Consider the following 15,714-nt stretch of genomic DNA (forward strand, 5'->3'; position numbering starts at 1 on the left):
CGTTCTGTTGCCTAACGATGGCTATCTGCAGCCATCATATGAAACAGAAATGTATGTATATGCACGTATAACTGGCACGGGAGGGTAGGACTTACAGGAGCCCCACAGAAGAAGCAAGAGCTCAAGAATGAGAGCCAGAAATCCATAGCCCTTTTAGATGCTCTATTTTTAAGTATCTTCCTTACACCTCGAGGTGCAAATTTCCAGCTGCTGAAGTGAAGGAAAGCTGTAACCTTATTTCTGTTTCAGATCTCATTTTAGTTCAAGATGCATAGTGATGGATTGGATAAGCAAATACGCAAACATTCTTTTTGTTTTGGCTCATTTGACATCTTTTTCTTCATACAAGGAGAGTTTCACAGGAACATTGCTAAACATGCAGTGGCTGTCTGAACATCTTGGTTACAGTAAAAATGGATACCTGCACTTTAAAGATCACATTTTAAGGGAACATTTTAAGGAAAACAAGCAGGTTTTTGTTGGATTTATGATTTACTAGATATTTGTCTAAGCCCACAATACCATGATGGAATATTCTAGGATTTTTAGGCATCCAATTTATAGGTCTTGAGTTTCTGAGCTAATGACAAATATGGAGGTGCATGGATAGATAAACCACACAATTTATTCTGGAAGTTAGAACGTATGTGTAGTTCCTGTGTCTGAAAAAGTACATGGGAAAAAGTGGAAGATTAGGAAAAAAAATATTGATGCTGTGCTACACTGATTTCAGGGAGATGTGTATGCATTTGTCCAAAATCTATAGTAGGCAAGAGCCATAGGAACTCAGATTTCCTTAAATAGATTGGAAAGCAAATAAGACAAGAAAGAGGTTTACTCTGGTTTACTCTACATTGAGCTTTTTTTGTTTGTTTTCTTTTTTTTTTACATTGGTCTCATCTAAAATGATGTGGGTGGAGTTTTTTTGAGCTGCAATAAATGAGACAGCCTAATTAATACATGTGCAATATATGCATGGATTTACCTCCAAGTAATGTTTGCCAAAAAATATAAAACAAGACTCAAGGCTAATTATCACACAGCTAAATAAAAAGCACTGTCGTATTTAAAGCAACGTATCAATGACAAATAGAGTATAGAATGTACAGAAAGCAATTTTGTGCTTCACTTTCTTCTTATTTCTACTAGATCTAACTACAGATAAGCAGTTAATCTCCTTCCAGGTGTTTCTGGATAATGTAGTTACTGAGTACAATACCACCTGCAGAAATGAGCCCAGCCGAGAAGAGACTGCCCTTCCAGGTAACTCCCCGTTACCTCCCTGGGCATGACGTGCTGTGGTATGGAATACCTCTTTGGCCAGTTTGGGTCAGGTGTCCTGTCCCTGCTTCCTCCCGCCTTCCCCTCCTCCCTGGCAGAGCATGAGACTCACAAAGTCCTTGGTCAGAGTAAGCATCAGTGTTATCAGCTCTGTTCCCAGGCTGAAAGTCAAAACACAGCTCTGCACCAGCTACTAAGAAGGAGAAAAATGGACTGCTACTGCTAAACCCCGGATACAACTCTACACTGGAAACAACAGTCCCTAAAAAGCAGTCCTTTAAAAGTCCTTTCACTGAAATTCAAAGAATGCATTGAGGGACCCTGCGGTACTCTCAGCCACAGAAGCAGGACACTGCCGACTACATACCCATGTCGTGTTCCAGGATATCCAAGCTATTCTGGTTTTGATCATTTACCAGTGCCATACCCACAGCATGCCCTTCTAAGCTCCAGAAAATGTATGGATTTAGTGCCCATGGGAGCTATTATGCTATTGTAGTTTCTCAAGCAGAACAGATAAGATAAATCAAATTTCTACAAGTACAACTTGTGAACTGCTTTTGAGGACTGCTGCCTATTTGATCGTGGCAAAATGTCCAGAAAGAAACCCAGAGACACTTTCCAGTTCAGATCTCTACACCACCAAAAGCTGCTTTACAGGCAAGCCTTTGAAAGCACAGAGCAAAAGATTTAATTATGAAAGGATGAAGTAGGGCAGTGGTTGAGAAAAATCCTCAAAAAGTACAAGAAAAGAGACTTACCCATCCTCCTCTAAGAGTGCAGTCACCATTAGCCTGGCAAAAGCCAGTCTGGTGTCACGTTGTCTGCACAAACTCAAATGACTTTCAGAAGGCTTTTCTTCCAAGTAACACAGAGCTGGCAAATCCGTGTGGTTCTATCAAGCCATCTCCTTAAATGAAAGCTGTCTTGTTTGAAGCACTGATTATTTGTTGAAGCTGAAACTCGGGCAGAAAGGGGAACTTCACACTAGGAAATTCTTTACAGGCAAAAAAGACCCCAGTTTTCTGCAAGAGTGCAGTTTAAAAGGGCCTGAGCTGAAGTCACTGACACACAGCAGTAACCCATCACCACTGATTTAAGGTGCATTTTAAAAGTGGTAACACAACTGCTGCACTAGAACCACCACCCAAAAGACAATGTTCTGATAAAGCTAGAAAATTAGTAAGGAAAACAAGAAATACTGTTGTTGAAAGGAACCTGCTCAAACTATATCACTATTTTATACAAATATAGAAAGAAGTGGAATCTGGGCAGTGGAAGTTTTCAGATTGCCCAAGCATGATGGAGAAACACCCAGCCTCATTCCTAGCTCTGCTCAGTCTTCAAGAAAGGGCTTTTAAAAACCACAAAAGTCTTGTGATTTGTGGAAGGACTTGCTTCCATGAACTCAAAGCAGGACAGAACATATGAGAAGGGACTGTAGGACTGCTGCAGCAGGATGGCTTGTTCAGCCTGGAGAAGAGAAGGCTCAGGGGAGACCTTGTAACAGTCATCCCTAGAATGACTAGGTTTTGCAGGCCTGACTCTTCTCTCATGGAGTTACTGGAGAACTCCAGCTATAACTACATTTATCACAGAATCCCATTTGCCATAGGATTCCAACCTGCTCTGGGTTCATTCAGTTCCAAGCCCCTGCCAGGCAGGAACACCTACTAGACCAGGTTGCTCCAAGCTTGCATCTCTAAACTGAAATCTTTAAACATGGCTTTAACCTGCCAGAGAGGAGACTGAGATGAGCTCTTAGCCACAAGTTCTTCCCTGTGAGGGTGCTGAGGCACTGGCACAGGGTGCCCAGAGAAGCTGTGGCTGCCCCATCCCTGGCAGTGCTCAAGGCCAGGTTGGATGGGGCTTGGAGTAAGCACCTCTAGTGGAAGGTGTCCCTGCCTGTGGCAGGGGGCTGGAACTGGATGAGCTTTATGATCCCTTGCAAGCCAAAGCAGGCTGGGATTCTATGATTTTAGGATAATGAACCAAACTAATACAGACACAGTCAGAAAGTGAACCAGTGTGAAACACCCCTGTGACTGCCACAGCACAACGCAGAGCCAGCACAGACCCTGCACCACAGAACAGCCAGGGCAGTCTCACCAGCCCATCTCAGGCCCCTCTGTGGCAGAGCAACACCTGAGCTGCCTAAGGGGACTTGGTGCACCCTTCCATAGGGGCAGCAGCCCCTCCAACCTAACAAGCAGGGGACTTGCTGCAGACAAGAACACTTCCCTCCCCACTGCCCACTTCTAGACAGCCCTGTCTCCAGCAGCCCACTCCACGCCTGCCAGAACCATCAGTCCCCTCAACGGCCTGCAGGCAGGCAGAACAATGAGACTTCTGGATCAAACACAGACACTAGTAACTAATTAAATGAATAAACAAGAAATCTAAGGTTGTAACAGTGCTGCAGCTGCTCTGCAGCACACTGCAGGCTCCCTGCCACACTGCAGCCTTCAGAGTTGAAACCGAAAAGATGTTTTGAACCAGTCCCCTATAACCTCTCCACTGGCCCCAGCAGCACCATGATGCACACAAAGAGGAGACGAAAGTCACTGCCGCTCCTTGCCAAGCCTTCACTTTGCTCCTTTGCACTATGAATGTAATGAATGGCTCTTTATTTCATAGCTGTACTAATGCCAGTGCAAAAAAAAACAATGACCGTGGGCAAACACATCACCAGTCATTGACAAAAGCTCAGACCAATCCTGGGGAGCAAAGGTGTTGGGATCCCACAGCTGCTGGACTCACACAGGACATAGTTAGAAAATCAGAGCCCAGCTCTGAAGCAAGCTGCCCCCAGTGCAATAGCAGAACTGTGGTCTCAGCAGCATCAGGAGAGATTCTATTGATTTAGCAAGCAAGAAAAATTCAACACATTCTCATCCTAAGAAATAAAAGCAATTAAACTAAACTGCCTTCAGTCTCCAACTGAACAGAAGCTCCCATCACCCTTCTCCTGGCTCGGCCACTCAGAACTGAGGCTTCTGAACTGCAGGGCCCTCAGTCCAGCTCTTCTCAAGCTTGTCCTCCTTTGGTTTGAAAAGGCCATTAAGTTCTCTACAGCTTGTTGGAAGGCCCTCATCTGATCAGCAGTGGATTGGTAAAGTTCATTTGAACTACCTAATTCTCTGCAAATAAAGTTTCAGTAAGAAAATCAGAGTCTGAAACAGTAAAAGCAGGGGCAAAGCTGATCTTCAAGTAGTCTTAGAGGAACACACACCCTAAAGGAGCTAAAGGCATGTGGGACTATCATCTTCTCTCCCAAGCTGCTTAGCAGCTACATGAAACCCTTTGAACTCTGATACACTCACCACACTCAGAGTGCATCACACTCAGGTGTATTACCCAGCTGCAGGTTCCTCCTCCTTCCTCCCAGCGCTCTCTTGAGTCAAGCTCATTCCAACACCTCCTTCCTCGAGCTCATATTCTCTCTGTTTCAAGACAAGGAATTACAACCATTTAGATCCAAGCATCACAGTTTAAACGCTGTGGCACAGTTCAGCCACAGACCTGCTGAGCTTAAAACTGACACAAGCGTCCACACGTTAATTCTTGCATTCCCGTAATTCTGCTTTTTACCCCTCTTCCCATCAGACTCTGACCTTTCAGTTTTAGATTTAAGACAGAAAATAAACCTGGTTAGAAATAGGCAAAAATGGTATAGAAACAGAAAGAAATTGGTAAGAACAGGAAAAAAATGGCTTGGAAATGGCCAAAATGACTTAAGAAGAGTTAGAATTGGGAAAAAAAGGGTTAGAAATAGCTCAAGCCAGATTAGAAATAGCTAGGAAAAGGTTAAACCAGGCTGGAAATGGCAAGAAACAGTTCAGACTTAGTCAACAATGCATAAAATTACTAAGAAATAGGAAAAATAGATAAGAATGTCCAGCAATTGTTTAGAAATAGCCAAAAAAGAATTAAAAGGAGTTAGAAAGGGCCAAAAATGGTTTAAACCAAGGGAGGAAAGGGCAAAACCAGGTTAGAAATAGAAAGACATTGGTAAGACCTGGACAGAAAGGGTTTGGGAATGGCCAAAAGGGCTTAAAAAGAGTCAGTATTGCGCAAAAAAGGCTTAGATATAGCTCAAGCCAGTCTAGAAATAGGTAAGAAAAGCTTAAACCAGGCTAGAACTTCCATAAATAGTTCAGATTTAGCCAAAAAAGGAACAAAACCTACAAAAAATGGGCAAAAATAAGGTAAGAACGACCAGCAATTGTTTAGAAATAGCCAAAAAAAGACTTAAAATGCATTAGAAAGGGCCAAAAATGGTTTAAACCAAGTCAGGAAAGGGCAAAACCAGGTTACAAATAGGAAGAAATTGGTAACAACCTGACAGAAGTGGTTTCGGAATGGCCAAAATGGCTTAAAAAGAGTCAGTATTGTGCAAAAAAGAGGGTTAGATATAGCTCAAGCCAGTTCAGAAATAGGTAAGAAAAGCTTAAACCAGGCTAGAAACTTCCATAAATAGTTCAGATTTAGCCAAAAATGGAATAAAACCTGCAAGAAATGGCCAAAAAGAAGACAAGAATGACCAGCAATTGCTTAGAAATAGCCAAAAAAGACTTAAAATGGGTTAGAAAGAACCAAAAATGGTTTAAACCAAGTCAGGAAAGGGCAAAACCAGGTTAGAAATAGAAATAAATAGGTAAGAAATGTTGAGAAATGGGTTGGGAATGGCCAAAATGACTTAAAAAGAGTCAGTATTGCGCAAAAACGGGTTAGATATAGCTCAAGCCGGTTTAAAAATAGGTAAGAAAAGCTTAAACCAGGCTAGAAACTTCCATAAATAGTTCAGAAATTGCCATAAAATGGCTTAAAACCGGCAAGAAATGGGCAAAAATAAGATAAGAATTACCAGCAATTGCTTAGAAATAGCCAAAAAAGACCTAAAATGTGTTAGAAAAAGCCAAAAATGGTTTAAACCAAGTCAGGAAAGGGCAAAAGCTGTGTTAGGAACAGAAAAAAAATTGGTAAGAACTACACAGAAATGGTTTGGGAATGGCCAAAATGACGTTAAAGAGTCAGTATTGTGCAAAAAATGGTTAGAAATAGCTCAAGCCAGTTTAGAAATAGGTGAGAAAAGCTTAAACCAGGCTAGAAATGCCCATAAAAAAGTGAAGCATTTAGCATTAAAATGGCATAAACCAGGAAGGAAATGGGCAAAAATAAGGTGAGAATGACCACCCATTGTTTAGAAATAGCCAAAAAGAAGTTAAAGTGGGTCAGAAAGGTCCAAAAATGGGTTAAACCAAGTTAGGGAAGGCCAAAAAAGGGGGTAGAAAGAAATTGGTAAGTACAGGACAAGAACAGTTTGGAAATGGCCATAATGGCTTAAAAAGAGTTAGAATTGGGCCAAGAAATAGCTCAAGCCAGTTAAGAAATAGCTAAGAAAAGCTGAAACCAGGCTAGAAATGGCCATGAATTCTTTAGGAATTGCCAAAAATGGCTTAAAACTGGTAAGACATGGGCAAAAATAAGATAGAAATGGTCATCAATTGTTTAGAAGTGGTAAAAAATGCTTCAAACAGGGGACAAGCAGGCAAGAATGGACTAGGAATAGCCAAAAAAAAAGCTTAAAACTGGTAAGAAATGACCAAAATTAGGATACAAATGGCCATAATTCTTTTAGAAATAGCCAGACTTAAAATGGGTTAGAAATTGGCAACACTGGGTTAGGAATGGCCAAAAATGGCTCAAACCGAGTCAGGAAAGAGCAAAAATGGGTTAGAAATGGCAAGAAATTAGTAAGAAATGGACAAAAAACGTTTGGAAAAGGTCAAAATGGTTCAAAAAGTGTTAGAATTGGGGAAAAAAGGGTTCGAAACAGCCTGAACCAGTTAAGAAATAGCTAGGAAAAGCTTAAAATAGCCTAGAAACTTCCATAAATAGTTCAGATTTAGCCAAAATGGAATAAAACCTGCAACTCAATCATGTACCAAGGAAAGAGTCAGGGCATTTTCAGCTCTGTTTTGAACACTGCCAGCCATGGGGCAGCCACAGCTTCTCTGGGCACCCTGTGCCACTGTCCCACCACCCTCACAGGGAACAACTTCTAAGATCTCATCTCAATCTCCCCTCTCTGTCACGTTAAAATCGTTCCCCCTTGGCCCATCCCCACAGGCCCTTGCTCTCCCCACAAGAAATGAGGGCAGATCCCAGGATCATCCCTCGGCAGCCGCAGCGCTCCGCTGCCGGCTCAGCCAGCCCAACTCACACACCGAGTCCAAAGCAGCCACTCTGGGGAAGTCTCTTGAGGTGTTCTGGCAACTCCTACAGCACCCCAAGATCGCCATCGCCACCCACCTCCTTCCACGCTCCTGCGTCCACAGGCGGCACCGGCTCCGAGACACCAAGACGGGAACCACCGGAGGAGCTGCTCTTGCCTCCTCCACCGGTAGCTTGTGTTCCGTGGGGCAGCTGTCGTCTCCCGGTGCCTCTGCTGGAGGGTTCTGTGGGGTTCTGTGACCTCACACACCTGAACACGGGGAGTTCCAGAATCAGCCACCCCTGTGGTCTCCATGTCCCCAAGGTCATTGTGATGCAGGAGCTCTGACTGGGTCCATGGGGAGCTCTGGAGGTGCTGCAGGCATTCTCTGGGGGTATCCCCAGGATGCCCTGGGAGTGCGCAGAGACACAGGGCCGTGGAGCAAGCTGCTCTAGTGGAAGGTCTCCCTGCCCGTGCCTTTGGGGGTTGGAGCTGGGTGAGCTTTAAGGTCCCTTCCAGCCCACTCTGGGATTCCATGATTCTCTGCTGTGCCAACGTCGGTCCCTCTCCACTCCTCGTAGGTGGCCGTGACGCCCTGTTCCATGGCCCACGTTGAGCTGTGACCCCTCGCATGCTCCACCTCCGGACCAAAGGCACTGAGGAAGAGCAGCCCGTGAGGGACCTCCCCGAGCCGGCTGGGCAGAGGCTGGTCCCCCCGCAGCCACTCCCGGAGCACCCCTGGGTGCCCAGTGGCCATGGGCACGATGCTGCCGCCATCCCAAAGCCGTGGCGGTCGCTCTGGATTTGCCCATTGTGACGGGGCCCCCACGGTGAGCGTGGGCTCTTTAAGGAGGGAGAGCCCTGCAGTAACCGGTGCAGAGGAGAGCCCTCCCCTCCCTCGGGGCTTCATGTAACCAAAAACGGGGCTGGGGGAGGGTACCCAATGGACACAACCTCCCATCCCCCACCCGGGGGTGTGGGGGGGTGGCACCTCCCCCCCTCTTTATACCCCGGATGGGAGAGAGGAGGGTAAAGGGGGGGATGGGGGGGGGTCTATCCGAAGCCTTATTGACACCGATGTAAATAGCGTGGGGGGTGGGGGGGGAGGGGAGAGGGGAGGGGTCACCTTAAGAATGTATAAAAAGGAAACTTAACCAATAAATAAAGATTTCACAGGAAATCGAGGCCCCCTCTCCCCCACGTGTTTCGGCCTTTCCCCATCCCCGTTCCGCGATGCTCTCCGCACTTCCGGGTTTGTTGCCTCTGTTGCCTAGCAACGGGGTCTCCGCGTACCGCTTCCTGCGCGTTGCCAGGCTACGGCCCATGGGGCTGAATATGGGGCCTTTCCTCGCCCCTCCCCCTCATTTGTCCCCTCCCCCACCGCATACCCATTTTCTCCCCTTCCCCCCTTATGCCCCCCATTCCCCATCCCCCTTTTTCCCACCCCCATTCCCCACATTCCTGCCATTTCTCCCCCTCCCCCTCCATCCCTCCCCATTTCTCATCCCACCATCATTAACCCCCCCCTTAATTACCTGCAATTAGCGTAGGACCTGCTTTATTCACACGCAGTTCATGTAGGGCTGACCTTATTTACACGTTACTTCCTTATTTACATGTTATTAATGTAGGGCCTACTTAATTTGTGTCCTTTTAGTCCAGCATGCTCAGCGCTTCCAGCAGCCCCCGCCCTTCTCCCTAGGGTCTGAAAGGGGCGTGGCCAAAGGGGTGAGGACACGCCCCCCCCGCCCCTCCCTCGATCTCCCCGTCTTTGCTCACCTGGGCCTGCAGGGGGCGCAGCTGCGCCTGGAGCTTCCCATTGGATGCGGCCAGAGCCCGGAGCTGGATCCAGCGACGGGACTGGAAGGGGTGGAGGGGGGGACACAAGGAAATGAGGGACCCCAAAGCCATGGGAGGGACCCAAATACCCCCCAAACACCTTAAATATCGCCCCATATTTCCCCACAAGCCTCTCCCTTAACCCCAAACCCATCCATAACCCCCAGATCCCCCTCCCAGCACCCCCAAAATTCCCCCTAAAGCCCCAAACTCCCCCATGTCATCCCCTATAGACCCAAAATCCCCTCCAGGACCCCCACATATCCCTCATCCCTCCCAAAAAGCGGCGCTGGGGCCCTTTAGGGACCCCAACCCCTCCCCATAACCATCAAATTCCACCCCCCAGACCCCCCCAAGCCCATCAGGACCCCCCCAAATCCCCATATTCCCCCGTTGGCACCCACCAGCCGCTGCTTCCCCTCCTGCAGCTGCCTCCTCAGTGGCCCCAGGGCAGTTTCTGGGGAGTCCATGGGGCTGCCCCGTAGCTCTGGGCCCTGCTGGATCTGGGCCCCCCGAGCCCCTGAGAGCCCCGTGGCCTCCAGCATCAACCTGGTGGCAAGGGGGGCACCAAAGCCAAACGTTGAGGGGAGTCTGGGGGGCCCAAAGGGGTCCAGATCCCATTTTGGGGACCCCAAAAGGGCTGCAGGGACCATGGAGGTTGGGGGGGGGCACCCCGAAAGGTGTCAGTACTGGGTTTAGGGAGAATAGGGGGGGCTTTAAGGACCCCTATGAGCCCAGCACCCACTTCAGAAGAAAACCCAGGGGGGTTTAAAGTACAGAGGGGGTCCCTAAAGGGTTCTGGGGTTCAGGAGTGGGGAGGAAAAGATCATGGGGGAGGGCCCAGGGCAGTTTTGGGTTGCAAGGGGGGAAACCAGGCTGCAGGATGGATTCGGGGGGGTCCTTGAGAGGGTTTTGGGTGCATGGGGGAATCCATAGGGTGGTTTTGGGGTGCAGAGGGGTTGTTTTGGGGTTTGCTTTGGGTGTTTTGGCCTTGTTTTCGCCTGTTTTTGGCCTGTTTTGGGGCTATTTTGGGTCTGTTTTGGGGCTCTGACCCTGTGTCCCTTAGGAGAAGGAGGACAAGGGGGTTTTGGGGTGGTTTGGCATGTTTTGGGGTTTGCTTTGGGTGTTTTGGTCTGGTTTTCACCTGTTTTTGGTCTGTTTTGGGGCTATTTTGGGCCTCTTACCCTGTATCACGTAGGAGAAGCAGGACAAGGTGGTTTTGGGGTGTTTTGGGTTGTTTTTGTGCTGTTTTCGGGCTGTTTTGGGGCTCTGACTCTGTGTCCCATAGGAGAAGCATGACCAGGTGGTTTTGGGGTTGGCTTGGGCTGTTTTAGGGCTGGTTTGGGGTGTTTTTTTCCTCTTTTTGGCCTGTTTTGGGTCTGTTTTGGGGCTCTGACCCTGTGTCCCACAGGAGAAGCAGGACAAGGGTTTTTTTGGTGGGTTTAGGGTGGTTTGGGGTTGTTTTGGGGGTGGGTTTGAATATTTTTTGTTGTTTTTGTACTTTTTTGAGCCTGTTTTGGGGTTCAGAAATTGTGTCCCACAGGAGAAACAGGACAAGGTGGTTTTGGGGTGGTTTTGGGGCTCTGACCTCTGTCCCATAGAAGAAGCAGGACAAGGTGATTTTGGGGTTGGTTTTGGCCCATTTTGGGGGTTGTTTGGGGTGTTCTGGCCTGCTTTTCTCCTGTTTTTGTCCTGTTTTGGGGCTCTGAACCTGTATGCCATTGGAGAAGCAGGACAAGGTGGTTTTGGGGTGGTTTGGGGGTTTTGGAGTGTTTTGTCCTGTTTTGGGGCTGTTTGGGAACTCTGACCCTGTATCCCATAGCAGAAGCAGGACAAGGTGTTTTTTGGCTGGTTTTGCGGCTGGCTTTGGTTTGGTTTTGGCCTGTTTTGGGTGCTTTCTGGGACTCTGACCCTGTATCCTACAGAATAAGCAGGACAAGGTGGTTTTGGGGTGGTTTGGGGAGTTTTGGATGTTTTGGCATTCTTTTGTCCTGTTTTTGGGCTCTGACGCTGTATCCCAAAGGAGAAGCAGGACAAGGTGGTTTTGGGGTGGTTTTGGGTGTTTCGAGTTGGTTTTGGGGCTGTTTTGGGTGTTTCGAGTTGGTTTTTCATTGGTTTTGGCCTGGATTGGGGCTTTTTGGGGGTCTGACCCTGTGTCCCTTAGGAGAAGGAGGGCAAGGTGGTTTTTGGGTGTTTTGGGAGTGGTTTTGGGTGTTTTGGGGTGTTTTTGTTCTGTTCTGGGTCTCTTTTGGGTCTCCTACCCTGTATCCCATAGGAGAAGCAGGACAAGGTGGTTTGGGGGGTGGTTTTGGGGATGTTTTGCATTGTTTTTGCCCTGGTTTTGTCCTGTTTTGTGTCTCTGACCCCGTATCCCATAGGAGAATCAGGGCAAGGTGGTTTTGGGGTGGTTTTAGGGTGGTTTTGGTTTATGTCCTGTTTTGGGATTCTGACCTTGTGTCGCGTAGGAGAAGGAGGACAAGGTGGTTTTGGGTGTTTTTGTTCTGTTTTGGGGCTGTTTTGCGGCTCTGACTCTGTATTGCATAGGAGAAGCAGGACAAGGTCCTAGTGGACGACAGGATGACCATGAGCCAACACTGTGCCCTTGTGGCCAAGAAGGCCAATGGCATCCTGAGGTGTATTAGAAGGGCAGTGGTTAGTAGGTCGAGAGAGGTCCTCCTTCCCCTCTCCTCTGCCCTGGTGAGATCCCATCTGGAATATTGTGTCCAGTTCTGGGCCCCTCAGTTCAAGAAGGACAGGGAGCTGCTGGAGAGAGTCCAGCGCAGGGCAACGAAGATGATTAAGGGAGTGGAGCATCTCCCTTATGAGGAAAGACTGAGGGAGCTGGGTGTCTGTAGTTTGGAGAAGAGGAGACTGAGAGGTGACCTTATAAGTGTCTATAAATATATAAAGGGGGAGTGTCACGAGGATGGAGCCAGGCTCTACTCGGTGGCAAACTATGATAGGACAAGGGGTAATGGGTACAAACTGGAACACAAGAGGTTCCACTTAAACTTGAGAAGAAACTTCTTCTCAGTGAGGGTGACGGAACACTGGAACAGGCTGCCCAGGGAGGTTGTGGAGTCTCCTTCCCTGGAGACATTCAAAACCCGCCTGGACACATTCCTGTGTAACATTATCTAGGTGTTCCTGCTCCGGCAGGGGGATTGGACTAGATGATCTTTCGAGGTCCCTTCCAATCTCTAGCATACTGTGATACTGTGAAGGTGGTTTTGGGGGTGGATTTGGGGTATTTGTGGCCTCTTTTGGGGCTAGTTTGGGGCTCTGACCCTGTATCCCCTAGGAGAAGCAGGACAAGGTGGTTTTGGGGGTGGTTTTAGGGTGTTTTGGGGTGTATTTGGGGTATTTGTGGCCTCTTTTGGGGCTAGTTTGGGGCTCTGACCCTGTATCCCCTAGGAGAAGCAGGACAGGGTGGTTTTGGGGTCCTTCTGGGGTGTTTCTGCCCTGCTTTTGGGCTGTTTGGACTCCGCTGTTGGCAGTGGGGACACATGCCATGGCAGACCTTGATGTGAAGGATGGCCTCCCCTGTTACCAGAGAGCCATACAGCAGAAAAAAGGGGCAGGCCCAGCAGCCTGTAGTTGGCATATATTGGAGATATGATCTAGACCAAATCCCTGCTCAAGTAGGGTCACCCAAAACATATATAAAACAAAAAGGGGGAGATGTGGAGGCAGTGTTCTCACAGGAGAGTGGATAATTGGTACATAAATTCTGAATAATCCTGAAAGATGCAGCAAGGCCGTGAGAGGCCCGAGGAAGCCTGAACAAGCAAGATAAGAAGAAGCTGGAATTCACTGAGGTAATGAGAACTGTGGACTGTTGGCAAGTTTTCAAGGTCAAGTTCTCACACCTGTGCTTAACCAATTCTATGTTAGTTACAAAGGGTCTTTGAGACATGTCTCCAATCATAATATGCCAAATCAAGACATGTCTCCAATCATAATATGCCAAATCACTGTAAGTGCATGTAAGAAATAGTATATAAGGAGTTACGGCTTTGTAATAAACGGCTTTTGTCTGATCATATTGTTCTCTGACTGAGTCCATGTATTTTCTGCGGCACGGAGTTATTGGGGGGGGGGGGAGGAAGTGAGACCGGTCCCTGCCAGGCAGGAGGCAGCAGGCGGGCACTAGGACCCTGATTCCGGCGCTAGAGGGGGCGGGCACTGGGACCGGCTCCTGACAGGGAGGAGGCAGCGGGCGGGCACTAGGACCCCGATACCGGAGCTATATAGTGCTGAGGGTGGTGGGGGTTCTGTGGGTGCTGGGGTTTCTATAGGTGCTGGGCTGACTGGGTGCACTGGAGCTGTTGTGGTTGCTGGCAGTGGTGGGGGTGGTATGGGTGCAATGCATGCTATGGGTGCTGGGGGCTCTATGGGTGCTGGGGGTGCACTGGGTGCTGTGAGCCCTGGCCCCAGTCCCTGCTCCAGGCACTGGGGACCCCAGTGCTGGCATCTGGGAGAGGTCCAAAGAGTGCTGGGATGGGTGTTGGGAGCTGGGATGGATACAACCTTGAAGCTTGTGAGGTCCTAAGGGAAGATCCCAAGCCTGGAAGCAGGATGCTCCAGCTGGATGCAGGGATGAAGTGGGATGCTCCAGCTGGATGCAGGGATGAAGCAGAACCATGGAAGTTTGGGTTCTCCTTCATCATTTGGGTGTGGAGAGGAGCCTTCAGCATGGATTGGAGCCATAGAACAAGGGGTGATGGGTTCCAACTGGAACAGCGAAGTTCAGGTTGGAGATAAGGAAGTGAGGGTGCTGGGACACTGGGATGGGTGGGATGGAGAAGAATGGATGGGCTTGGAGCAACCTGGTCTAATGGAAGCTGTCCCACCTGCCTCTTCATGCCATGCTTTAATGGTGGGGCAATGATTGGACTTGATGCTCCTGAAAGTCTTTCACAAACTGGTTGATTCCCTGATGCCCAGCTCCCGCTTCCCACTGTTCCCTGCCCTCCATCCCTCATCCCCATCCCCGCGCACGGACCAGAAGAGGTGGGCACGCAAAGCATCCTCTCTATGGGAAAATAAGGCAACTGTATTGAAGCTGAAGCCAACTTCAAGCGACGCCGCTCCTCAAGGCTTCTTCCCCCTTAGAGCCTGCAGCAGCTCCTGCACCCGACTGACAAATTCCACGAGCACCCGGTATGGGAAGGAGCAGATGTCACTGGAGCTCGAGGCCGTCGGAGCCGGCATCGTCTGCTGGATGGGCGCATGCGAGCCGTGCTGGTGGCTCCATGTCGGGGGCGTCGCGGAGGCTCCCGCGGAGCCGAACGTCCACAGCTGGTGGAGGATCCACTCATGGAAGTGCCTTGTTGAGGTGTAGACCCCCGGTTGCTTGGCCCTGGCGCAGCCGCGGCCCCAGCTCGTCAGCCCCACAACCCAGAAAAAGTTGGCATGGTTGTCCCGGCACATGAGGGGACCGCCACTGTCACCCTATGGAGGAGAAACAGAGAGGGGATGAGGATGGGGATGGGTGGCCATGGCAACGCCTGAGGGGACCACTGCTGCTACCCTTTGGAGGAGAACGGGAGAGGATGGGGAGGGGTGGCCATGGCAACGCAGAGGGGACAACTGCTGCCACCCTATGGAGGAGAACGGGAGAGGATGAGGATGGGGATAGGTCGCCATGGCAAAGCAGAGGGGACGACTGCTGCCACCCTATGGAGGAGAACGGGAGAGGATGAGGATGGGGATGGGTCGCTATGGCAATGCCGGAGGGGACCACTGCTGTTACCCTATGTGGATGGAAGGGTTCTCCTTCATCATTTGGGTGTGGAGAGGGACCTTCAGCATGGATTGGAGCCATAGGACGAGGGGTGATGGGTTCCCACTGGAACGAGGGACTATGGGTTGGAGATAAGGAGAAATTGTTCCCTATGAGGGCGGTGGGACACTAGGATGGGTTGGATGGAGAAGGATGGATGGGGCTTGGAGCAACCTGGTCTAATGGAAGGCATCCTTGCCCCTTGCTTAGAACTGGATGCTTTAAGCTCCTTCCCAACCTAACCCATTCCATGAATCCATGCTCACGACATGGTTTAGTGGTGGAATCTCAATGCTCTTAAAGCTCCAACCTCTATGGTCCCTGCGCAGGGATGATGGAGCAGGAGCTAGATGCGCTTCCAAAGCTGGGATAAAGGGGGATGCAGAGCAAGGCCCTGCAGATGGGAGAGGAGAAGGGAGCCCCAGTGGCACATCCCTACCTGGCAGGCGTCGATGCCACCCTGCGGGTACCCAGCACACAGGTTGTGGCTCTTGATGGCCCCTCGGTACCATAGGCTGCTATTGCAGAGCTTGGCATCGATGAGGCGGACCTTGGCCTCCTGAAGGGCAGATGGGGACGATGCCCCTGCTGT

The 15,714-nt window shown here is 49.4% G+C and overlaps 1 long non-coding RNA gene across 1 annotated transcript in view; it reads right to left on the bottom strand.

Annotated features, from left to right (window-relative positions):
* Nucleotides 1-15,714, bottom strand: part of LOC133270186 (uncharacterized) — a 402,598-nt gene that overhangs the window by 328,543 nt on the left and 58,341 nt on the right. The window contains exon 2 of the long non-coding RNA XR_009743687.1: nt 7,597-7,768. This is a non-coding gene — a long non-coding RNA (uncharacterized LOC133270186). The remainder of the gene's footprint in view (nt 1-7,596; nt 7,769-15,714) is intronic.

This window comes from Pezoporus flaviventris, unplaced genomic scaffold (genome assembly GCF_033815535.1).
Source record: "Pezoporus flaviventris isolate CSIRO_AGI_PZ_B2104156 unplaced genomic scaffold, CSIRO_AGI_Pfla_v1 ptg000019l, whole genome shotgun sequence".
NCBI lineage: Eukaryota > Metazoa > Chordata > Aves > Psittaciformes > Psittacidae > Pezoporus > Pezoporus flaviventris.